Source organism: Bemisia tabaci, chromosome 3 (genome assembly GCF_918797505.1).
Source record: "Bemisia tabaci chromosome 3, PGI_BMITA_v3".
Classification (NCBI taxonomy): Eukaryota; Metazoa; Arthropoda; class Insecta; order Hemiptera; family Aleyrodidae; genus Bemisia; species Bemisia tabaci.
This window is the reverse complement of record NC_092795.1, coordinates 28859553-28886747: the sequence shown is the minus strand read 5'-3', so window position 1 is coordinate 28886747 and position 27195 is coordinate 28859553. Positions and strand designations below refer to the sequence as shown.

Genomic DNA, 27195 nt, shown 5'->3' with positions numbered 1-27195 from the left:
CACGGCAGATTAGTTTAGTTGGTTTGAGGTTGATAAAACACTCCTACTTGTATTAAATTTGAGCAGAGAAAAATAGCCACGGGGAAACTCCGTAACCACGTGTCTGGTTTGCCGTGATTAAAAATCTCCGCTCCTATTTTATTTTTTACAGATGAATATGCCTCATACAGAATTTCTTGAATTTTTTTCACAATTTGCTCCCCACGGAGAAGTTAAATCACAACAGTTTTTAAAAATTGAAATTTAGTAGTTTTCCAGTGAAAAGATAAAGCATGGCAGGGAAGTCTGCAATGTCGCAAACCGAGTTTTGTAGTTTGGGAGTTTCCCTGTCAATAGGTATAAAATCGTGTCCCTCTATTAGAGTCAATATTGAGGACAAAACTCAACATATTACTACCGTTAAAATATTTAGTGATATAATGTGGATGACGCCATTCATCGTGATTTTCCATGGGTGATTATCACATTAATACGATAGAGGAAGCTGTTCAATTCGACGGATATTATCATTAGTTACCTTTTGCTTTACATGATAATTTACAACAGAAGTACAGAAAGAAACACAAAAGAAGGAGAAGTATACATACAGAAAGAAGTACACATACAGTGTCAAGAAAATCCAACTGACCCATCAATTTCACAAGAATCCCGTGTGAAATACGAGAATTTGTGAGTCTATTTGTAAACACCGTGCCAATCCGTGCCATAGTGGCACGAATCACGAATCTGCGTAGATTTAGTGACTTCTGCCTTATGCACCCAACAATGTAACACTGATACACTGTTACGGTTGTCGCCGCTTCAAGGTTCGCGCCAGCAACTGGTTTCTCAAATGCACGAATGCTCGTTCGAGTTGCAACTGAAGCTTACAGAACGTTGATGAAACCGGTTGGAATGCTCCTAGCATATGCTCGTAAAACTCGATGATTCCCTCCAGATGATTGTGTAGTTTCGTTAATGGAGCTTCAAAAGAATAGATCGTAGATTGGTTCGATTGATCCGGTCCGACGCAAGTGTCATAGAATCGTCTTATGACAACACACTCGGAAAAATGGGATTCATTACGATGGAGAAATACGTTACTTCGAAATTTTTTGACCTTGCTCGGGAAAATACATCTTGATTCAAGGAAAAGACTCATCGCGTTCGGGAAAATTCTTGTTGTGATGATGAAAGGACCCTTGTCTCAGTACTGATTCTCTTGTCGTGACGAGAACCCTGTCGCAAGGAAAGTTTTCGTGCAGTCATAAATGCAAGTTTCCTTGACGCAACAAAGTTTCCTTTTCGTAACGTAAATGTATACCTGGAATATATCCATGCAGTTTTTTTGCTTCAAAACTGTGCTGATTTTTATGAATACTCTGATAAAAAACTGTACCTGAAATTTTTGTCAAAAATGCTTGACAACTCCATGATGTACTTCCAATGTTCTAGAAAAATTTTAGCAAGGTATAAAATATTTTTGCGTTGCTTCGTTTAGGAAAGACATAGTTTCACAATGCGTAATTCCACATTTTGCAGGAACTACTATTTTTGACGCATTTTAGAAACTACGCATGTGTTTCATGTATTCGTTTGAAAATAGGTACCCAGTTCTATGGTTGAGCCTTTATTTGTAGATCCTAATTGTAAAATTTAGTCCATACGAGCTAAAATCGGAAAACAGGCTCGAATCAATTCGTCGGGAATGTTTACATTGACGCCACATGCGTGCATACGTGTGATGGTACAAAAAAATTACGGTTGAGCGTTTGAACTAAGAGCATCGCAGTGTGGGCGTTTCCAACTCATTGCTCGGATTTTAACGCGTGTAAGATTTAATCGATGTACATGTGTATTATTTATCAAGTTGTTTTTCATGTGGAGCTCACAAGTGTTTTTTTTATTTTGTTCGCAGAATAACAATCTCTGGAGTTACGGACGCCCAGAGTAGCAGTTTACCGTCGGTGAGTTTCAAACTAACTTGATTGAATATTTATTGTCATCACGATTCATACACGCGAAGGTAAATACTAAGGTAGTAAATCCCTCATCACAGCGGTGATCAAGTACTTTTACGATGTAATTTTCATAATGCACAAAGATTTTGCCACGATCAGTCGTTATTTCACCGTATCCCCCTTTTTAAAGGGTAAATGTGTCATCAAATAAAGTAAGCCTACCGTAAACTATAGTGCGCTTAATAGCTGTATACGTATACCATGCAGCTGTATTTTAAGATCAAGGTCGAGATCTGTAATATTGTGACAAAATTATGCGTTGCATGTTATTTTCCCTCTTCAACTCTCAGCGAGGAAGTATTAGTTTCTCAGAACGAATCTATTCACAAAGCATTTTTAAAATAAACGACGTATGTTCAATTAATAGCTCTTTGTGGACTTGCAACTTTCCCCCCTCAAAAATACTCTTTTGGATAGGTCCAATTCCTCTCTCGCACTTGGCTATATTTAGGGCAGCTGAACAAATCTTATTCTGTTTTCATATTGGAGATGGTATTGTAACAAAGTTAATTATACCTCTGATTCTTTAACTAAATTACGATGCATTTGACTGTAATTGGCTCTAACTTGCTCCAAGATAGGTACTTTAACTGCCCCCTTGCTTAAGTCTCATTTGAGTTGATCCACCAGCCCTCTGACGTTTCTTTATACCTCTGATTCTTTAACTATATTACAATGCATTTGACTGTAATTGGCTCTAAGTTGCTCCAAGATAGGTACTTTAACTGCCCCCTTGCTTAAGGCTCATTTGAGTTGATCCACCAGCCCTCTGACGTTTCTTGTAAATGTAATATCTCTCCCTCCAATGTAGAGGCACAGAAGAATATTTTTAATGAATAGTGTAATTCATGTGGTATCAAACATATGAACCAAACGCACTACAAATTTTAAGCAGTATATCTCCATCTTCAATTATTTATTAATTTATTTACCTTTTCGTGGCGAAACTTGACTTACTTAATTTTGCGACATTTTTAATACAAGTAGGGAAGGTTATAATCAGAGCTAGTATGTTATTATTCGTAAAGGCTTGTCCACTGTCTAGCGCAGTGCCACAGTATGTGTTACGAGGGTTGAATAAGGGCTGCGTGTGGTCGCGAAACTCAATTTTAGGTAATTTATAATCGACCTCATCGATCAGTGAAATGGATCTCTCGTTTTGTATTTTTATGGAAGAGTTGTCAAATATTAGTGCAAGGTTATGCATTTCCGGCCTATATTTCAAAATGCACTCATCACTGCGCAAGTTCGTAAATATTTGATCCAGATTTCATTCCCCTCCATGACGATAAATGTGTGTATTTTCTTAACAATCCGTCGGTTAACTGGCACGAGGATCGAACTCACACGTCTCGCGATGTGAGTATTGCATTACATGCAATATCGCCCAATGATCAAGCTCGACCTAGATTTGAAGAAAACTGAAGGAGTGGAGTAATCAGAACGTCGCTCGGCGGACTCGGGACGCAAGCGCGCAACTTTTTAATGCCGCGAGCTCTGGAAAGCTTTAAGTCTTACGGACGGCAAGTTCCACCTTGAAACAAACTTAAGTCGTTTTGTCGCGGATGAGGAACATGAAGATCCACCGCAAGCACGCAACCATTTTCAATATTTACGGCTCGGAGAACAATTGCCATTTTTTGCGCGGGTTTTGTGAACGGTTATGTTGTTTGGGTTGCATCTTGACCTTGCTTTCTCCCAACGTCTTAGTGGTCTAATGATAGTATAAAGATGCACCTGAATCGCAAATTTCGTATCAACGTCTCAAGAACGTTAGTTTGAACCTAAATATTTTCTTCAAATTAAGTACAATGAACTTGCACCTTTTTAAAAGGAACTGTGATATCTACTTTCTCGCCTCCAGGCTGATTTTGCCTAGCTATGAATGAACAGCCAGAATTCTTTCCAGTTTAAATACTTGTATTCAAGTCCACGAAAATGAGTCACTTGCAGCAAGGAATGATTTTTTTATAGGTGACGGAAATAAGTTTCCATCGGCAAATCACCGTTTCTCCGCTAATTTACATTGTCGGAAAACGAATTTTATCCTAGAGACAATTTCGTCTATAATCTTCGGTTTTGAAAGAAATGTTCATCTTCGGTAAGATGTACAAACGTCCGCCAACCCCTATGAATAGAGGCCATAATTGTTCACGTGAGGGCTGATGCTTCTTAATACTTCATTTCTGCATGATTCATTCAGTTTTCTGATTCAGTAAATAAGGATGGATTTAATTCACCAATGAAACTTCCCTCACAGGAAGGCGAAATTTTAAAGGTTACGTATGAGCGCTTCACGTGAATGCTCCACGATACAAAGAAGCAAAAATCAAGATTTTTTCATTTTATCAATTAAATTTTTCTCGGAAAGGGGGAGGGGGGGTTCCAATTGGACTGCATTTTGCAATTTGGACCTATAAATTCTGGCTCTTCTGGAAAAAACACTTATGTGCATAGGGAAAGTAATGACACATGCGTTGTTTTTAAACTGGGCTAGAATTTATGGTTCCAAATTGCAAAATGTAGTCTAATTAGGGCACAGAACTTTTTAAGTTTGCGCACGAATCTTTTGCCAACATTTTTTTCGGATTCGCAACTGCGCAAACAGGCGTTGTGTTCGAATAAAAAGCTGGATCGTAAAAGATGAGTCCGAAATATTAAACGACGATGTTCTCCATCAGGTGCGACGGATGCGTGTTCTCTGCGACTATGTCGCAACCGGTAATTGTCTGCTTTCTCCTTTTAGCGTTACAACTAACGCATCACAAGGTGGGCAGATAGGTTCCCCCGTAATTATTATTTCGTATTCCCTTTTGAAGCCTCCGATCCCTCTCACTACCCGTTTGTTTTGCATTCGACCGAATGAGAGAGCCCTCTGTTTTCGCACACAATGCACGCATCACATCTGTCGGTTCCTATCGCGGATCAAGAATAAAGAATCAATATCAACGGCCGTCACGGAGCGGATTTTGTAACCAGCGGGACAACGTAAATATTTATATTCGATAATGGTCGCGCTAGTTCGAGTTCTTTGGTAACCACTAGAGGTTTTTTATTGACAAGAGTCAGGTTCACTAGGGTATCCGCACAAGAGGCTTTTGCTTTCATGGAGTGACGGTTTTACTCGAGCTTCAGGCATTTTGACTTATACGGAAGTGGAACCGGTTCATTCGCTTTAATTACCTGAGGAATAAAATAATCAATTTACACTGTGATATAATGATCTGCCAAGGTATTGAAGGAGAAAAGTCGACCCAGAGTTGTCGCTTTTTTTCTAATTTTAATTTGAAAGAATAAGAGGAAAAAGAACACGCGCATGGAAGCAAAGAGCATACCTGTTTCAAACTTAACGGGAAAACTGCTTAAGGAACAGCAGTTACCTCCCACACTGTAAGAAATTCTGACTTGCGAATTTCTGTCCGCCTTTTTTTAAATCTAACTTTTCAAATCATTGATTTTTTTTTTATTTTATCACTTCGGCCGCCCGAGCGCATGGTATCTAAGACTTCGAAAAAGCAGCAAGTACCAAGATTTATTTGACATTGAAAAATATTCGAAAAAACCGATGATTTCTGTGGGGAAATGGTGCGAAAAACTAGTAAATTCCTCTCTCTATACTCAATCAAATCAGTTTTAAAATTGATGATCCGTGTAGACTTGTTTGTAAAGAATCAGGCTAAATATGAAAAGTAATTTTTCCCCCACTCAAACGTGGTACAAAAATCCCCTTTTTCCACAAAAAATCCCAAAGAATAACAAGAGAAAATCCCCATAGTTTTCATCAGAATATTTCTCAGAGGAAAATCAGGAATTAAAAATTGTTCAGAGGTTTACCATGCCCGAATATAATGTTGCTTTTCGTATCATCTTCCTATAAGCCATTTTCATTTTAGTTCGTGAATCGTGTTTTTACTGGTTGCACTCCAAAGCATACTTTCAGAGTCATCAAGAACAGTTTAATATTGTATATCAATAAAAAGTCAAATGCAAAGAAATTAATTCACTTTTATTGGGTCGGATTAATATATTTTAAAGTTCAGAGATTTTTAATAAACGAAGTGGTGGTAGAGACCCTGAACTTAATTGCTATGGAACCACTGCTACACAAAGAAATCCTTGTATGATGATTTCTCGTGCACCGGACAGATTGCCGAAAAATTAATTTAACAGCATGAATAGCAGATGACATTTAAGTTTGTCGGAGCTAAGAGGGACTGCTCAAGGACCCGGGTAGCGCCACTTAATCGGAACAGATCCGTTCGCCGAAAATCGTTTTGATTTGAGCCTCGTTTGTCTCTTTGTCGGCGAAATTTATTACTCGCCGAATACACTTTCTCGATCGGGCAGCAAAGGCGTAAATAGGTTGACGTTGATTGCATCGAAGGCCGTCGCCTCATCATCAATCCGATTGAATCGAACGCCCTCGGAAAGGATGTTGGAACTCCTTTTGCGTGCAGAATATCATTGATTGATCGGCATAAAAACTGTCCTCCAACGCGTATAGACATTTATCGCAAAACTTGGTATGCAATGAAAAGGACCTTCGGCCACTGAAATCAGAAATCGAGCTCATGTGTTTCCAAAGAAAAGAGACTGTTCGGCCAGTGCGACGATACGCACGCATGAGGCTCTGGATTCCAAGATTGTGGCAATGTTATGTTCATAATACCGCTCCTAGCCTATCCTGTCAATATTGTGTTAATGTGTGTGTTTGAGTATACAGCCAAAATGGCAATTCAAGTCCAGAGTCCACTTGGACACAGTCCCTGTCCAATGAACTGGCAGAGTATTCTTCCAAAAGCTAATGAGATCCCTTACTGCAAATATTTTGCACAGCGGTAAGATTACACTATGGGAACATAGCGTTGAAAGATGGATATACAGTAATACAAAATACAAGACACTACAATATTGAAGAAATAATGTTAAGACAACATTATTTTAGCAGTATTGTTCACCCAATATTGTGTCAATATTGTGACAATCCCGGAGTTAGTAAGCCATACCGTACCTTTGGACCTCTAATATTGGTACAATATTAGAATATGAAGCTTATATATCTAGTATTGATGGTCTATTGCACCAAGATTCTTAGGCCAACCATGGTGGCAAAATCTGCTTACAATCTCGCTGAGGTTAGCACAATATTATTTCAACCAGCCCGAGGAGTAATCTCCCAAGGAAAATGTACTTAATTTTTCTTAACCTTGCGTTCAAGTCTCCATTCAAACACACTTTCGCTAACTTCTGTGTGTTTTTGTAGATGCCTTAAATATTAGCAAAGCTCCATATTTTTGTGAATTTTATGATTAATAACAAGTGTGGCAACGCATTGAGGACTGTTGAATCGTCCGTGCTAGGACGGAACTTTTCATTGAATAAAATAAATCGTTGAAATTATTTTTTCTACATGTGCAATGTTTTTTAACCTGTGGATGCACATTTTCAAATGAGCATTTTAGTAAGCCACTTATTTACAAAAGTGAATGAAAATAAATCTAAAATGACAACAATGTCTCTACTACAACGTGTCTTATGCTGGCTATTTAATATAAACCATGAATCAACAATCTACCTGGAAGTAAAACACAACAATTAACAAGGATAGATCCGTAGCTACTGACTTCAAGCAAAAATTCCGTATCTAACTCAGCGGGGGAAATCGAGTCATTCTCATTCTCAGTATGTTCAGGAGAGGCTATGTAAGTGAACGCATATGAACGAATTTGGGAGGTATATCTAACGCCAAACGCGCGCTAGATGCGAGACGCCCGCTAAAATTGCGAATTACTTGGGAAGCAATGAGATCAGCAGATAGTTTTCTCACACACTCTTCAAACGGATAAACGTAATTACGGTCCTATTGCTCTAAGCCACTGATATATTGGCACGAAGAAAACACACAAAAAATAACCTAACTGAGGAGTCTTTAAAATATTTTGCATGTCGGCGAAACACATGCAAGTGTCATTTTAACGACGGTGAAATTTATCGCTCTCACCGCGCCTAACTTCTCCGATATAGATGTAAAAAAGTGTGATGGTCCTTGTTCTTCGTCCATACTGTCCTGTAACCCACTCTGGGCAATAAACTGCCGTTGACAGCGTGTAGGTATTGCTGGGTAAGGATGAAGAAGTTGGACGGGCGAATCAGTTCACGAGAAACCGGTTGGGACGCAACTTCAACTTTTATAGACAGTAGTTGTTATAACTCATTTCAAAATTACCCTCGCAAATCTTCGCGTGTCCGCCTCCACGCATTCATTGTCATAATCATAATCGTTAATTACATTAACGCCCAATCTTCAACTTTAAAATGACGGGAAGAAGTACGAAAACATATCGTAGTAAAAAGTTTAGTAATATGCAATTTACGAAGGAGTCCCTCACGCCTTGCATATAGAAATTCTCTGCAGAAATTAGAAGTTAAATTTTGGCTTTGTGTATTTGTATGTCCGTAAAATTACAGAAAACTGTTCGAGATGTGTTTGTTTTGCAGCCCTACTTTCGATAGAGCACTGTAGCGAGTCATCAGATAATCTTTGCCTGGCTATCCAGTTTTTTTGAACAACAAAAAAAAATTGACAGAAAAAATGGCCGACGGGTCCGGGCGGAGACAATATTTTGACAAATAGATATAATTTCTTGAAAGAGAAGCTTACACGGATCACTTCGTGAAATATGAAATCTGAGAAAAAATGTTTTCATCCAGATAATTTTTGTGTCCAGGGAAAGGAAAATAATTCGAGATGTGAGTTACTTACGCTTTTAATAAAAGAATTTTGTGTATGGTACACAAAATTCAGTGTGCGCAATCTACAAAAACGAGCTCTACCTATCGAAGTGTTCTCCACTCAAATATTTTTATCAATCAGCATTAAATACATTTCTGTGTCGCCTGTAACGTTATTAAGTGCGTCATAAATACTTATACATTTTGAAGAAAAATTTTACTGCTATCTAGACCTACTTTTAATAACCAGTAGTTCCCGAAAAATTGTTTAAAAAAGGAACAACTGTTTGACACGTTGTCTTCATTGTTACACAAATCAGCGCGGAAAGACATTGTGAACTAAACACATTCATAACTTGAAGAAAATGGCAAATAAAGGGACGATTTTAACGGAGTCTGGACAAAAGAATATTTTCAGACTTACAGATACAAAAGCGTCTCAATAGCTTATTTGCGACATGAATAGGTGGATTTAGCGGTCATTGCTCCGTGAATTTTTGTGCGTATGACTCTGCATAAGACGTCCTTCCCTCATACGTACAGCGGACCGATTATTGAAACTGATAGATAAAGCTATAGACAAAGACGACAAAAGGGATTTGGAGGGATCCTATTGGTAGAAACGGGTTGTTGCAATGGACAAAGGAGGTAGGTAATCGACTAAGTAACGGCAACCCACGAGAAACCCGACAGTTAGTCTATCATTTTCCCCCTTAGTCGATGAGAACCACCCATTTCAACCAATAGAATTGCTTTATACCCCCTATGTCATCTTTGTCTATCGCTTTGTCTATCAGTTTCAATAATCGCCCCGCAGGTTAGACTGTATGCCAAAAACTCAAGATCAGGAAAAAAGGATGAAAGAAGCCTTGTTCCCCCAATTGTCTAAATCGAATGCTCTCCGATCTTCAAAATTTCCATCGATCTACATATAATTAAAACGATTCCACTGAAACAGCATAATACAAAAAGCTACAGAGTATACAAGCTTTTGACGAGAAGTAATTGCGCAAAAATCCACAAAATCACAAAACAGCAGTATATTACGGTACCAGCCAGAAGAGAGCTGCACTGGAAAAAAAACCACATTGGATCTAGAGTTCAGACTCTTGAAAACATTGACAAGAAAAAGGGCTCTTGATTCAATCAGATTTAAGCTTGAATCAAAAGGAAATCCGCTCAGATTAAGAGAATTGGTTCTTGATTTAAGCTTAAGTCTGATTAAATCAAGAGTATTTTTTCTTGTCGATGTTTTTAAGAGTCTAGACTCTAGATACAATGTGTGTGTTTTTTTTTTTTTTCCAGTGTGTACTTACTGCTGTCTTGTGTAAAAAATGTAATCCTTAAGGCGGAAAATAGGATTGACCTCCGAATTAAACTTCTGCCTCGCTCAATTACATCCCAGAGATTTTTTGTGTGGAGTCTCTGAATTATATTGCTCCTGTGTGTGATTTTCATCCTCGCGTGCCGCGCGCCTGCGTGGAGCCGCGTTCACACCGACGATAAGCGTTACGACACGGCGCTCCATTGCGCAGCGGCAAAATCGGGCCGGGCGTGAAAGCTTAATTACTCCTTTAATTCAATTAGCCGGAGCGCTTTTATTAATCGAACGGCGTTCGGCGCGGATCGTGAAAGCCCCGCCAGGAAGCGGAACCCGGGCCGCAAATTGCCGATAGTTTTTCACTAATTGCCCGTGCGAACCCGTCTCCGCGACCATAAAGATGGGCTGAGACGAGTTCGCTCGGTCCGATCGACGAGGGACATCGGGAATATCGCCGAGTGCCGGAAAAAGGACGCGGCGCTCCGAGATTGGTTGCTCTGCTTCCGTTTCCGCTCCACGCGTGCAGCACGTGCAATTTTGGAATCGAAATCAAGGCCGTGCAGGAAAGTTTCGCTCCGATCGAATCAATTTTCTTTAGTCTGCCGATAAACACAAATCGATATTTTAACTTTTTTCGTATGAATTGCTGTGCCTCATAGATGTATGGTGAGTATTTTACTTTCAATTTTTAAAAATAAAGATACCTGCATTGCAGGCTGCACTAGAAAAAAAACATTGGATCTAGAGTCCAGACTCTTGAAAACATTGACAATAGAAAGGACTCTTGATTCAATCAGATTTAAGCTTAAATTAATAGGAAATCCGCTCAAATTAAGAGGCTTGGTTCTTGATCTAAGCTTAAATCTGATTGAATCAAGAGTATTTTTCCTTGTCGATGTTTTTAAGAGTCTGCACTCTAGATCCAATGTGTTTTTTTTTTTTTTTCCAGTGTGCAGAAGTTCCATTCCACTTCTCTATCATCTCATTTGTGTGAACTCCACCTGAAGCTAGTAAGTGAAGGCACTGAAGTAGTATAAGGAAGGGGGGAAGTTGATATTATAGCGACTTTTCACAGCGGACATTTTACCACGGCGACCTTTCACCGCCCGACATATTTTCACTGCCAGTGATAATTTCTAAGGCGAAACTTTTCCTTCACACTTTTCCGGGCTTAGGACTGGACAAATGGGCGTGTTTAAAAAGTTGTGATGTAAGGAATAATTTGAGGGAATGAGTATTAGGAATAACTAAGGGTTTGAAGGATGGTTGATAGGATTGGAGGATGAAATACTCAGGGAAAAAGGATTGAGTAAGAATAATACCTTTAACTGCACTTTTTTTCATTTCCGCAACTACTTCTTTAACTCGCGGTTTCCCTGCATTGGGCTCGTGATTATGTTCTCCATGGGTTTTCCCATTTTGGGCGATATGTAATCAATTTTGATCACTAATGCGCTTTGCGACAATCTATCATTTTGTATGTAGAATGCGCTCGAGCAATTACCCTGCGATTTACGTTGCGAACGTAGAACACGATTTATACAATGAAAACTAATAAAAGTAACTACTAACCAAGATACTGCGTTTGCCAATGCCATTCAAAATCTCTGCTCATAAGAAAAACTCGAGTCAAACGTATACTGAGCACTAAGCAAACGGTTCAGCTGTCGCACGTTTTTTACACTTCAGAACTAAACGTATAAGACGGGAAAGGAGGAAATTCAAGGATCGATGCGCGCAATGCTTGAGGTATCCACGCAGTCTTGCAGGCACCAACGGAGCGCGCCGTGGCACCGTGGAGTACGCGCAATACGTGAAGTATTCATGCAGTCTTGGAGGCGCTGACCTGCGTTCTGGCGCCGACCGCAGTGTTTAGCGCGATCATTCAAACTCGCGCAGCGTTTTTCAACTTGTGATTTTGAAGTTTTTCGGACACGCATAGTGTACACTCTGAATGGACCATTTGGACTGCATTTTGCAATTTGGAACTATAAAGTCTAGCCCGGTTTAAAAACAACGTACGTGCAATTAGTTTCCCTATGCACAAAAGTGTTTTTCCAGAAGAGCTAGAATTTATTGTTCCAAATTGCAAAATGCAGTCCATTTGTTTTTTACTCTGATAATAAATTTACTAAATTCTTAAAATCAAACCAATTTTCCTCTTTTTATTTGCAACTGGTGATGGTCAGCAAAAAGTGGAAAAACCAGGGAGGGAAATTGGGGGTGGAGCAATACCTCTACGTGAGAAAGGGTAACGGATTGAATTGTCGCAGAATGGGAGGGGGGGGGGTTGATGTTGTGGAAGGAGTAGCGGACACGCCCAACGGTAGAATGATACTGTTATGTGTCATTCGAAACTCTTATCATTTTATATAGAAAATATTTTAATCCTCGTTTGTCTCTGTAGCTGAATTAAGTGCTTTAATGCTCAAATACGGTTCCGCAACCAGCGCAACTGATCCATTCGCGTCGTGGGAAAATTCAAGATTGAAATCCTCGTTTGACCTGCCATCGACGTCCGGCACTTTCTTCGTCGCGGCCAGAATCCGAAAAATTACCGTGCATCCTGGATCCAGGAGGCACCCACCATGATCTAACGCGATAAAGATTAACGCAATATGAGGCCTCGATCGTTGCTAGATTCCTTTCAATATCACGCTCTTTTTCCAGAAAACTTGAAACAATTTTTCTTTCAATCTTTAAGAGAATTTTATTCGCAATTCATTTAAAGTATCCGAAAATTTCAAGAAAAAATATATTCAAAATTACTTTTCTTATCCAAGAAAATTAACCAACAATCGAATGTTTTTATAAGACTTCTCCATTTAGCAAGGCAGTGATTAAGATCTTGCCGGCCTTGATGAATCCGCCCTAGCTTCCACCGAGTGACGGAGCAAGCCCACGTGAAAAATCGCAAGATTTTTCCCAAATTAGGTCATTCAAACGAAAACTTGACTCGTTTGTCTACAGTGACATCCTCATGTAATTTCCGTCAACAGAGCTGGAATGTGACTAGTTATGGTTCGAAAATGTCCACATGCGAAACGGAGTTCCTGCAAACGATGAGTTTCGATGACTGTAAAATCGCGTCTAGATGTTTGAAATTTGTAGATCAGCCTAAAGCATTGATAATCGCCCGAACACTACATTTTTTGTGCGCAACACAATATTGATCAAAATGAGAATCCCTCTACTAAAAGAGAGCTTTAGTCTACGATTCTCAAAACTTAGTCATTTATACCACGGCAAAGAGAAGTATTTTGCGATTATTTTGGGAGAAGGACCGCCAAAAGACTGCAAATTAAACAGAATTTACAGCGATTTGAAAATTAGTAGTTGTTAAAAATTGTGTTATTGGGTCATTCTATTCAGGGCTTTTCCGGATTATAAAGAACATAATTAGCAAAATGTACCATGCACATTTAGATGAAGGATGTTAAAGAAATAATTTTTCGATCGTATTATCCCGAAACACAGACACAAATGAACGGCCAACAACATGACCGTCAGAAAAATAATCGGTAAGGATTATGTCTCCTCCTGCCAGTCAGGGAGATCGCCGGAGCAATTTAACCGCAATCAGGATCAGACATAGCGTTTCATTAAGCGCACTGGTGTGTTATAAAGGGTTAACAATGCAATTTAGCGCATCGCCACTCGTTCAATACACTGATTGCGCGTTGTAACGCGAGGCTATTTATTAGGCCAATCAAGGGCACGTCTCAAAAACTACAATGATTACAGCCTTCAGAATCGGGTCTGATCCTATTACGGCACAATTTTTTCCTACTCTTATAATATCTGCGGACCCTCTCGAGGATAATCGACGGGGACACGTGATGCGTTGATCCTCCAAGCCGACACGAGCATTGGACGCCGTTTTGCTCGAAGTCAAACATTCGGAAGACTCATGGGCGCCAAGTCTTCAGATCTAATGGTGGGATTTTTATTTAAAGGCATGCGAAAAATATGGCAAAAAATAACGCAAGTTTTTTTGGCACGAAAGTTCTCTATCCGGCGGGCCATTTTGGCGAAAATTTAAAATCACGTATCTTAATTGCGAGGTGTTAAACTTCCGTTTTATTTCAATTTCCGGGAAGAATGTAACAACCAATTTCCGCAGAAGATTTTCAAAGACTATTCTCAAAAAAGCAACACAAATTTTCGGAAATTTCTACATCACACAATACAAAAAAACCCAAGCTTGGGACGGCACAAACCGTGATACAATGATTCTTTGGCATCACCATCGATTAACCCTGAGATAATTATTATAGGAAAATTTTAATACTGTCGCTTTCATTTCTGATATTCATTTCCTGATTTTGAGTTACACCAACCTGTGACGTCATTATCTTAAAATCCTTTGCTTTTCTAATAAAATGACCTTTTAATGTTTTCTTATTATAACAAGAAAGAAAGATTCAGACATGACGTAATAGCCACGGTGCTTGATTCTGTAAGTACAGGAATACTCACCAGGAAAGGAAAAACTCTTATGGAGTAATTTTACCCTTTGCCCCTCTTTATATTAAAAGGGACAATATACTCGAAATAGGTTTTTCCCTCCCTAATAAGTATTTATTTCTGTGTTTTTCAGATCAAAGCACCATGGTAATTACCATCATGCCAAAATCTTTACCTCTAATCTTAGAGGTGCTTCATGCCCACCTCTCGGCCTTTAAAATTATTTTAATTAATGGCCGGGCAACAATGACGAAAATTCGGAAATCTGGCAAAGTCCAGTCATTACGTGTCGTATTAAGCGGCTAGTTTCTGGTCGTGCTTGGACAGCGACTTAGTCAAATTTCAATGGTGTCGCCCGACCTTAACACAGATCCCGCTGATCGATGCCGATTGTCAGTCGATCCTCGTCAGAAAAGGAAACGCAATCGACGTTTTTGACAACGCGCCCGAGAAGATCAGCCCGGGATGGACAAGCGGTAGTGGCTAGTTCTCCCAAAAACAGACTCATGCAGACCGAGTGGCGTTCGCCGTTTCCTGTCGAAGGAACCAACTCTTTTCCAAGATTGCGAATTCGATTCAAACAATTCAATTTTTTACAAGAATATACCGTTGCAATTGTTGTCCAAAATTCGTTTGATTTTTGCGAGAGATCCGAGGAAAATACAGTGAAATTCTTGTATAGATTTTCTCAAGGTTCTTCTAGTAAAATTGAAATTTGCGAGGGGAAATTTTTCAACATTAAAATGTGGTTTTTTTTCTGGAAGACCGTTCATATCGCATGAAAAAATACATCGTTCCAAAGATTTCATGAATCTGAGTTAATATTGATTGTGCCGACTGCGCGGCACTCCAGCGTGTCCCTTGACTGGAGAGGGGATCCGGCTCGGGCGGCCAGGCGGTGCGCACCTGTTTCGTGGGTAGCGAGCTGACGTGACGTCGTCGGTCACCGATCGTCCCAGTGCACAGTGGATCGAGTCAATCAGAGCTCGGACGTGAAATTTTTAACCAAAACTGAAAATTTTGATGTAAAAGTCGTCACATTTTAAATTTTAAGGGGTGTTTCTAGAAGAAAATTTCGCGAGGGAACCAATGGAACCACTTTCAAAACCTCCAAGTTTTGTATGAACGGAATTATGAGCTTTTTAAGTCTCCAAATTTTGTTCGAGCTCTCTATTGACTGGATCCATTGTGTGGCGACCGTGACGGGAGAAAGGGCCGCGCGAGCGGGTGGCACACGTCAGCCTGGCCGCCTCCTCGGTCCTCGCTGCTGATTGAATGATTGATTGATTGAATCCCACCGCAGCTCTGCCGTGCTAAGGTAGAACGCCGTATGAACATTCGAGAGTTGCCGAATGTCCCTCGATAAAGCATCTATTATTGAAAACATTTATGTATATTCTTCCTCGAAATTTTCAGACATATTTTAGATTAAATTGCGTTCAAAACTGTCTGAAAATTTCGGAAAATAATATACGCAATTTTCTCGTTAATTTCGATTTTTATTGGAGGAAACTTGGCAACGTCTGAAGGCTCATACGGCGTTTTTTCTTAGCACTGCAGAGCTCATCGAGGAGCCACCGTCAGCTCGCTGCCTGGACCCGCAAGTGACTCGCGTGTCAACCGCCTCGGCTCAGCCGCCCGCTTCTTCCGCCGTTCAGCCATCAGCAACTGTTATGGTTTTTTACCCATTTAAACCTACAACTTAAACCAGCCGACGTGAAAATAGTTTCAGAGATTGGCTAAAAAGCCTTCTTTCACTTCCCACACTGAGAAAAAGCTATGGCTTATAAACCGATTAGTGGTTCATGTGGAACACCATTAATAGTTGTATATGAAGTAATGATTTTCGGTCTGTGAACCATACTGTGGTACGTAGCTCGCACCATAGTGGGTATATTTACCATAACTAAGGTATATGTACTAGTATTACATGTTGCCTTCACTACTATTAGTAGTATTCCGTATGAACCACAAATTGGTTTATAGACCATAGATTTTTCTCCGTGCAGGAAAGTCGTGACCGTATGTGGCTGGAGAATATCATTAGACTCCCGTCTGACACAATTTTACATATTGCTTTTGAGGCTAATTTTTTTTATAAAATTAGTAATCCACAAATTTAGTTACATCCTCTGTGGTAAATTTCAAAATTGCGTTGCAACAGAGTTGTACGTTCAATGCACCGATGGCGTATTTAGACCTATTTACGTTAGAAGTTTGCGATGTAATATGTCTCATGGCTTTGGTAATTGAAGCCTCTGTAATTTGGGGGAAATTATATTATTGAGGGAAAATTTCACACCAGGCTAATGTCCATTTTTATCAACGAGAATTTCAAATTCATTTTTCCTGCCCTAAAAATCTTTCTGCAACAACCAGCCTCTCTGCTGTGACAGCAAGAATTTGTTTTACTTAACTCGATTTCCTTCCTCCTAAGAGAAAATAGCAGGGTCAAAAATGTCAATGATTTTATTGGACATAGACACCTATCAAAAGTCCATTGAATCTCTTTTTGGACCTATTGCTGCACTTTGCCTCAGTGAATAATAATTTTTAAAAATCATTTCAGCTGCATGATATTTTGTTAGCAAGAGTTTTTTCAAGAAATGTTTACTTTGTTTGAATGGTTTACTGGAGTTCATAATAGTGACGCATTCTGTAACCTTTAATTTAACGACCAAGCTTTCAACATTTCTCAACGTCGAGAGTTGCTAATTTTAATGTTGAAGAGGAACGCGAATTCGTACTGCCGAAAATCCAGATTCATGGTGTCTCTCACTCACAGAATGACAGCCGCTTGAATTGAACATTTTGAAGGCAATTTTGATGCTGCTAATTTCTCCGCGTCAGGGAACTTTTCGGCTAGATTGGTTCCTTCATGGTTCATTAAAATACCGCGCATCTCAAGGGCGTTGATTTTCTCCGAATTTTCCAGACATGAGTCCGCCTCACGATCGCAGTGGAAATCAGATGTGACAAGTTAGTGAACATTTCGACGAAAAAATAATGAGAAGACCCAGACATGCTCCGACGAGATATTCGCCGTCACACATGTTCCGGTGTTTTTTTTTCCGAAAGTGATCGCGGTTACAGAATTTGCCACCATTATTGTTACGTATTACCGGAACGACGCAGAATATCTTACTGAATGCGTATGAGAGGTACTTTAGAGTTTGTGAGCTACAAAAATACCAGTGGCACAAAAGTGCTTGAATTGGATTTGCAATAACATATCTGTAATGAATTTTCAACACTCAAAACCGGAAAAAAATGAAATCATTTCCGTTGTGTCTCTATTTGAATTATGTCAATAATCGTCCTCTTGAGGAGCCGATTCCTGAAATTTTCATTATGTGAATCATTTCCTTCTTATGATTTTAGAAGAATGACTTGTTACAGAGTATGATTTATTTTGTACCTCGTCTAGAGACTAATTATAGTTAGTATTATCTTTCCAAAATTATAATTTTTTTTCTTGACGGTGTTTCCAAGAGGGAAACTAAACTTAACTAGGTGTTGTCAAACTCAGTTGAAGGATTTATCTTTTGGAAAGGCAATATTTTTACCAAATCTCTGTAGCATTTTTATACGTTAACCTAAGCCGCCTGATGACGTCACAGGGCGGCAGATTTTCTCACTTTTGAATCCATTTTTCTACAGTTTCCCATATCTGAGAAAAATCATGAAAAATACTGCGAATGCAGCTCATAAAGCACTCTTAGATGCAGCAATAAACATTTTTCGTGCAAATTCTCCATTAAGTGCAACATTCGCCGTTTATTGGCATGGAAGTTAGTCATTGCGTGATTACGTCATATTGATGATATTTGCTCATGATGATCCTGCCAAATCCTTATGAACATCGTGTTTTTTTGCGTTCCGTTACCAAAGAAATTGCAAAACTTATTGGGTAAAGTATAATCATTTGGAATCTCTGGGGGAAAATGTGAAAAGCTGTGTTACAAATTCAAAGTCACATTTCCCGAAAATATTCAAAATGGTCACTCACTAGAGCGACCTTATAGTTATACGTAGTTTAATGAGCATGTTTGAATGAATGAAATACATTTTTGTAGTAGGGAACTTCTAAACCTGGATCATCTATAAAATCATATATCTGAAAAGAGAAACTAATGGCTGTTGTTTCTAGAATGAGTCAGAAATAGTAGTTCCTTATTGCAAGATGTAGTCCAAATGAACCTGGACCCAATGGGTCGAAATTTCGTCAAAATTGACTCGAATAGTGAACTCGATCCACAGTTAATCTGATCTCCAACGTGACAACAGAAGTTTATTTTTGATGGTATACTCTAAGTGTAGGTGCTCCGGTAAGAACTTAATCCATCAAATTACTCTAGCGTTCGGTCGGCGAAACGGAGAGTAAAAGTGGATTACGCTGGCGTTACGGCGAGGCCGCGGCGGCATGCGGCACGAGTAGAACGGAACACGGTGTGTGCGATCATTTCAGTCTGCGTCTTCCGTATGCTACGGGCGGCGGGAAGGTTCCCCGGTCCTCGAACCGCGACCCGCGGGCCCCGGCTCCAGCACCGGTGCATCTCCGACGGCCTGGCATGGCGTCGCGACGCACCCGAGCGGCACGCGTCGCTGCACCCGCGACCGCTGACGAAGTTCTTTGCCGCCGAGAAACCGTGACCTCATGCCATACGAGCCAACGCCATGCCTCGCTCAGAAAACACTACTTGCTGCGAACTCATGGGACCGTATTTATTCTCGTTCCTTGGGTAGCTGCTTTCCTAGGAGTCCCATTTTGATTTAGATAGGGATTACGGAAAATAAGTAAGGGTAAGGGCATAAAATAGCATCAAACGGAAAAAAAACTTAGCACTGAGCCCTAATACTTGGGGTAAAACAGAGCTACTACAAAACAGAGGGGCTGATTGTGAGCCCTACAGCTTGCAGGGCTACTACAAGCTACCCATTGCCTGCCTCTGTTGTACCACTGTCTTTGGCGCTATTGATTCTACCCATAGTGTTAGGAGTTCTGGGCTAAGTTGTTTTTTCCGCGCGTAAAGAGGAAATGTTTTGCCTGTCTCAAGAAAATTTAGCAGTATAACTTTGGAAATGGATTCACGCTGGGGATTACAATGATTTGCTACTGGAAAAATTAGAACACAAACGGAATAAAAATGTCTACAATTTAGACAAACCTGAAGTTGGGTAAGAAACCACCTCAAAATTTACGTGGGGGCGCGCAGCACTCCGGGGCTCGGGCCGCGTGGAGGCCAGGGGGTAGAGCCCTCTAGTCCGTGCCAAAGTCATGACGTTCTTATCCAGAGAGCGATCATGCTTTTAAAATTTGGCAACTTCAAGTTTCAATGCAAGACTAGTAGCGTTGATCTTTTTTCAGCGAGACAATTATTGTGCATAATAACTCAAGTTCATAATACGGCGCGGTAGTGCAGGGCCTATGCGCCGCAACCCAGGAGCCACTCAACTGTGAAATGGACGCATAATTATTTGCCATACGTAACACTGGGTGGTATGTTGAGTCGCGCGCCCGGTAGTGGAAAATAGTGGCTTTAGTGGCGTGGCGTGAATTGCGCGATGTATCGATTGTTATGCCATTTAAACTTATGGTAAAGAATGGTATGGTTCGCTGCGAACACCCTCCTGTTTATCGATCCTTTCCCATAGGTTTAAGTGGCATAACAATCGATATATCGCAATTCACGCCACGCCACTGAAAATAGCGGCTTTTGTTTCAGAACCAAGGACACACGTTAAAATAGCGTTTGTTCGTCCAGCCCAAACTTTGACATTTGCGTTTGCCAAACCGGTTGACCCTGTATGCGGATGATAACAAGCAAGAGGGCTTTATTGACATGAAAAAAAAAAAAACAGCTAGACAATAAAAAAGATATTGAATTCTTTAATCGTTGCAATTGACGTTAATCATGTTTCAGTGTATCATTTATTGCCACAGGAAACAATGACCGATGCATTGGTCCGTGTGTGTAGGAACCAAAGGTTAATACATAGTGTGAGATTAGAAAAATTTCCTTCAGTTGTCCCATTTACGTTGTATTTTTTTTTTAAATTGACACACGCAACTTAACGCAAATCAATAGATGTATGATCTAAAGGGTAGTTAGTGTGGATTTTGAAGCTTCATTTAGTTTCCGCATAGAAAGGAAACGTTCTATTCAACTAGAGATTTCTGTCAAATTTTGGAAGAAACACGACGGAACACTCGCACTGTACTTACATAAAACCAACTCATATTAACCCATACCCGAAATTCTTCTTTTCTGCCTCCATGATTAATGTATATCTTTACCATCGCTGTCTTCTTTGCTCTCACCCTCTGGTACATACTCCATGATTTGCTCTTCGATCAAATCAGCACAGGTAGCGAGCTCTTCGTCAACATCGACGTAATCGCTGAGTTCCTCAATGCTTAAGTTTTTGGACCAATTTTTAAATGACAGTGCTAAAGGAATGTCATCATTGAAATCATCATTATCGTAGAATTGGCTGTCTGAAGGTACCAGAAAACACCAAAAGCATACAATGTGGGCCACGCTTCTCGATGCTTTTTCTTTTCTACTGAAAAGAAAGTATTTTATGGGAAGGGGGACAACAATCGAGTATACATGCGTTGTTTTTCCTCAGAACCGCAAGACGCATGTCTCGGATCCGAGGGCGGGGGTGGGTGGGCGCTCCCAGGAGGTTCCCGAACCGCGCGCGTTGGGTAAACTGAATAATATCTCATAATATCGTAATATCTCCGGCTCATTGTCGGCGTCAAGGATACGTCTCTCCGCCGACAGACGGGCGTAACTCCGCTCTCACGCCGAACTCAGGGAACGAGGACTTAAATGGCCATGAGGAGTGATCTTGAAGTGCAGATACGTCCTTTTGTCATCGGAGCCCCGCTTTGTTTACCGGGAGCCACACCCGAGCCTTCTTTGGCCTCACACTCGCCCTGCCGACTCTGCCCCACGGTCCTCACTCGGCTGCGTTTCTGGAGCATTTTGCAAAACTGGAACGGCCGCCACGCGAGCTTATTTGCGTTTTGCGAAATTGTTCTTTTCATTGTTTGTGTGTCGTTTTTTCAGCGCCGATCCATGATCCCCGGTGAGAAATCAGTGGGAGCTTCACTGGTTTCTGCATCGATTTTTCATCATGAATGAGTAAGGAAAGGTTGAATGGTTTCGGAACCAACCGCGAAACCTGAAAAGTAGACTTGTTGTCATTGCGGTTAACATGGTATTATTCCCCGATGAATCACTGCAATGATACGTATCCAATGAAATCCATGAGTTGATATCACATAAGGTTACCCACTGGAAAAAAAAAACACATTGGATCTATAGATCCAATGTGTTTTACTGGACTCTATAGAGTCCAGACTCTTAAAAACACCGACAAGAAAAAATACTCTTGATTCAATCGGATTTTTGCTCAAATCAAGAACCAAGCCTCTTAATTTGAGCGGATTTCCTTTTGATCCAAGCAAAAATCTGATTGAATCAAGAGTATTTTTTCTTGTCAATGTTTTCAAGAGTCTGGACTCTAGATCCAGTGTGTTTTTTTTTTTTTCCAGTGCAATGAAAGGAAGTGTGAACTATTCCTTGCGTGTATCGAAGAAAATAAAGGTTTAAAAACTCGTTACCAGGACTCCTTGGACCTTAGCATCCTTCAGATTGAAGGCTTTCAACTCCTTCAGGGCAGCTGCTGCTCTTGCTTAGATGCTGATATTGCTTCAGCATCGCCTTCACCGGCTCTAATAACTGCCTAATAATTCGCAAGTTTTTCATAAAGTCATTTATAATTCAGCTTGCTCGATCACTATTCTTGGCCAAATAGTTCAGTTTTGGATTATCCGAGATTTTGCAATACCTGCGGTAGCTCCGGTCCCAATCTCTCATGATTATTGAGACTCCTCCGTATATTTAATAGGCCTTGTCCACACGAGCGAGGTTCGCAGAACTTAGTTCGGGGAACTTGTTCCCGAATAAGTTTTAGCTGAGCTGAAACTTATTCCTCCAAACCCGGAACTTCCCTCGCACTCCGAGCTTCTATGTTTCTTTTGTTATGAATTTGTTTGTTTTGATTTTTACGTCCTTTATATCTTGACCTTTGTTCTTATTACTCTCGCGGCCGTAGTAATCTATTATTTTGCAATAATTGTATAGTTTTATGGAAGTTCCGGTTCCAGTTCGGGCGAACTCGTGTGGACAGCATCCCTCGTTTCAAGGAACAAGTTTCGGGAAACTGAGCAGTTCGTCGAATAAGTTCCTCGAACCGCACTCGTATGGACAGGGCCTTTGGAAGACGGTCTGACGCAGCTTGTGTCCCATGCCACTGTCGTGCTAAGGAAGAACGCCGTATGAACATTCGAGAGTTGCCAAATTTCCCTCGATAAAATGTTTATTCTTGCGGAGGGTTATTGATATTTTTCCTTGAAATTTTCAGGAATTTCAGGTAAAATTGCGAACAAAATTATCCGAAAAATTGGAAGGAAAATATTAATAAGTTACCGGAAATTCGTGTTTTATCAAAGGAAATTTGGCAACGCCTGAAGGTTCATACGGCGTTTCTCCTTAGCACGACAGAAGAGGCCAGTGGATCGCCTCCATTTGTCTCTTTCGTGACATGAGGACTGCTCAGAGACAATAGAGCGAAGAACGGCAACACTACAGGTCACCGGAATCGTGACGCCCCGGTGAGTGTTGACTACCGAACTTCCCGACACCAAACATCAATTTGTCTTCTTTATCGTCCGGCCCGTCGTTGTCTCGTCACCGGTCCGCGCGGAGAAGAGAAAGCCCCCGCCGTCAACCCAGTGTCGCGGAGCCTTGTTACGCGCCGCGCTGCGTTTTTTGAATTTTCGCATTCCGACGTAACGATGAGGCAACCGGAAGAACCCACCGAGAATCTCCGTGCCCGGAGACAGGAAGAACGCCCCGAGCCGGTGACAAGGCTTTTAGCTTGTTATTTTTAGTCTCCGAGCTTAGAAATGGTCCCGCTCCGCTTTCGTCCGATGCAAGTCATCGTCCTGGGGATTCGAGCCGTGGCCTCTTGGACGGGTTTTTGTGGTCTGATAACACGTGCAGGAATAACAACATTAGGCTTTCTGAAACTGGATTTTGCCAATAGGTCCCGAGTTCGAATCCCAGTGGTGGCGACAAATAGTTACGGAACTAACGAGTGGATCTGCAGAAACAGATTCTACTCGACCTTAATCCCTGCAAATTTGAAAGTCGGAGCATGGATGTGCCAAAAAATCCCCCTGATGTCTACTGACAAATGATATAATCTCTATGTTAAAACTCATGTCCATAGATTCATAAGTCACTAAATAAACAGGAATAGAAGCCGAATAAATGCAAAAAAAACTGGATTTTTGCAATAATGCAAGCTCAAATTAGAGTCGTATAGATACCGAATTTTTCTGCGCGAATTCTGATAAATTGCCTCTGTATAATCGCACTTTATCCCTAAGTCGAAACTTAGGAAGCCTAGTTGAATTGTCAGTCAAACTAGGGGATAGGATAAGATTACATGCTATCCCTAAAGTCAAAAGGACCTCTAAGCTTAGCGAAAATAGGGCTCGCTGTTACAGAAAGTAGAAGAAGAGAAAAAGGAGAAGGAAAGCCTCTTTACATGGCAGTTACTGGTTGCGTCAAACTCCTAAAGCTGATGACGTGGCTTTTATCTTATTATTTTTAGTCTCTTAGCTTAAGAATGGTTTCGGTCCGCTTTTGTTGGATGCAAGTCATCGTTCTGGGGTTATTTTAGCCGTGTTTTGTCGAATAGGTTTTTGTGGTCTCATGGAGGCAGAGGAAGAACATAGGCTTTCTAAGTGCTCGAGTTGAAACTCGAGATGCTTAGCTTGAGTGTCGGTTGAAGGAAAGAGTAGGGAAAGCGAATACATAATAAAGGCTCAAAACTCTCCAAGGATTAGTTGTCGAATTTTGATGTCTTTTCAGATATTTTTCCAAGTTTGAAATTTTACACTATTCCAATGTAACATAAAATTTTATTGACCCCCATCAAAGTTTTCATCTGACCTACTGTGCTGCATTGAATCAACATTTCTTTGGTACCGTGACGAAAACACAGGCTTCTTATACTTAAATTTAAAGAAGTTTCACTGACATTTGCACAAAAATCCGCACAACCGTTTCCATGTAGAAAATATGACGAGAGCATGTGTGGTTTGGTTCCTTTCTATTCAACGCGGTCCATCTCGCAAGTATGTGAGTAAATACACCTACTTAATCCAGGGGTCGATTCAAAGGAAGTACAAAAATCGTTCAGTAGTCTAATTTTCTGTCAAAAAAATAAAATACGAGTGAAAATGAGACAACGTGAAATGCAGCCAGGCTGATTCCGGTAAGTTAGAAGTGGACCGCGTTTAACAGAAAGGAACCATAGCTACATCAGCTATTGCCAAATACTGGACAATTTAATTTTTTACACGAAAATGTTTGTGCGGATTCCTCTGAAAATGTTGAGGAATTTGCCACGTACTTTGCGGAAAATTTACTAAAATTTGAACAAAAATCCGCACAGCAGTTATTTAAAACATTAAATTGCCCAATTAAATTTAGCAGTAACTGATGTGGCTTGATTCCTTTCTGTTTAACGCGGTTCACTTGGAATTTCATTTTTTTGACTAGGGCCCTATCTCTTCTATCATATCTATCCTAATCATCTCGTGCGAAGCTCTGGATACTCTGTCTAAAACTTCACACCAATCGACTCCTCTTGATAACCGCTGATTGGTTGGCGGAGGAAGGCGAAAAGAAGTTTCCGTGGGTATTTGGCAACTTGATATTGCACATTCCCGCCATTCTCCTTTCGCTTTCGTTCTCGACGGCGCGGCGGAGCGTCGGACTTTTACTCTTCTCTAGGCGGGAGGCGGCCTGGCGGCGCGCTCGGACAATTGGCCGGGAGTGAGTGCGTGGAAATAAAAGCGATCGTGAGACGGGCGGAATAATAGCAGTAATAAATAGCGGCAATGATTTTGAGGAGGCGGTAGCCCAGGGCAAGGGCACCGGGAGGGATCAACGCTGAAACGCCAAGCGCCCTTGCCGAACCGCATGTCTTCTCGTTAAATGTTCTAACTTTAATGAACAACATTTTTTTCACGTCTAGGTATATATCTTTGCTTTGATAGGTTTTTTTTTTCTTTTTGCGTGAGTAGGTTTCATCGCTCCAATGCTTTTAAAGATCTAATTTTTTAGACCATTTGATGCCTTTTAAATCCGAAAGTTCTCGTAGAATGTTCTGAGTTGAATAAAAAACATTTTTTTAAGTCCAGGTACGTATATAGCTTCGCTATCGATAGGCTCTTCTGCGTGAATACCTACGCCTTATCGCACCAATGCTTATGAAGATCTATCTTCTTCAGGCTGGTTAATGCCTTTTAAAACCGCATGTTGTACGGTGTGCAATGCAAGTTTTATGAATTGCTGATGATAAAAACAAACTCTAATGAAACATTTTGATGCCGAGTGCTCAGTGTAACCTATGGAAATAAATCATGGTTTGTAACGGCGATTACCTATCGTTTTCTCAGTTGAAACGATCGTTCCTCACTTGGTTGACATTTGTTGAGGCGATAAGAAATTAATAACATTTTGGCTCGATGAATTTGATTATAATCAACTCGTATCAATTTATTGATTGCTCCAACAAGTTATAATGACAGTGTTCGTGCGATGATTGACATTGTGTGCTCTGTTAGAAATTTGTTGAAATTTCCAGGTTAAAATATATCAGGTATTTTTCCTCCTTTTTCCACGCTCTTATTAAACTTCTGAAAATTTTACTGAAATTTTACCAAAAGAGTGTTCTGCTGGTGCCATGCAAATCTCTTTGAGCTGAGTAGCTCGAACTGGAAAACGTCTCGTCTTGTCAAATCAACGAGAGTCCTTAAAGAAATTGAAACTATTTCCCAAAATTTTGAACAATGACAAAAATTCCTTTTAGGACTTGCCAACTGTCTAACTGAACTCCTTACTTTTTTAGTTTCTTTGCAAGTTGGAACGGCAAAAATCCGGTGATACATCACGCTGAACTCTTTATTTTAACGTGCAAGAGTTATTAAAAGTTAATCTCTGCTCTCTTTATATCCCTGGCAAAAACAGCTTCAAAGCCAACCTGACTAATTTGCGAATGCATAAAATTTAATTACTCCTCGTCATGGAAAGTAATTAATTAAATGACTAGCTGGCAACTCCTATTAGAGGTGCGCGGTAGCGTGCTGGGTCAAAGCCGCCGCCGGTGAGAACGAGGAGCGTGGCGTTGAGATCGAGAACTTGATACATATTTCGACAGTGGCTAACAATAGGGGGATCCAGGCATCTCAAGCACACAAGACCGCTAACCCATAATATACATCCAAGTCGGTCCCACCGTCGTCCCTCACTCGCACTTTCATGATCCATCAGTTGCGCCGTTGCCGACGTTTCGCATCAGCGGGCCGATTTTGGAATGGATACACTGAAAAAAAAAGTATGGTAATGTCTACTGTAAGTCTACTTGATTTTATACACAGCGATACTATTTAGTGAAAATAATCAGAATTATAGTAGTATTTACTAGAACTCTGGTAATACTTACCGTAATATGGTAAATGCTAACGCAAAGTCTGGTGCTTATCACCATACTCGGATCATCATGTCAGAGCATGGGAAAATC

At 40.5% G+C, this 27195-nt stretch overlaps 1 protein-coding gene across 2 annotated transcripts in view; it reads left to right on the top strand.

Moving 5' to 3' along the window:
* The window catches only part of LOC109031143 (alpha-N-acetylgalactosaminidase), a 95690-nt gene that overhangs the window by 50709 nt on the left and 17786 nt on the right, over nucleotides 1–27195 (top strand). Inside the window, exon 3 of one of the 2 annotated variants that reach the window (XM_019042490.2) lies at nucleotides 1898–1946. The gene's annotated coding sequence lies outside the window, so the exon portion shown is untranslated. Of the gene's footprint in view, nucleotides 1–1897; nucleotides 1947–26147; nucleotides 26275–27195 lie in introns of those variants that run through there. The other variant, XM_019042491.2, reaches the window with a different exon arrangement.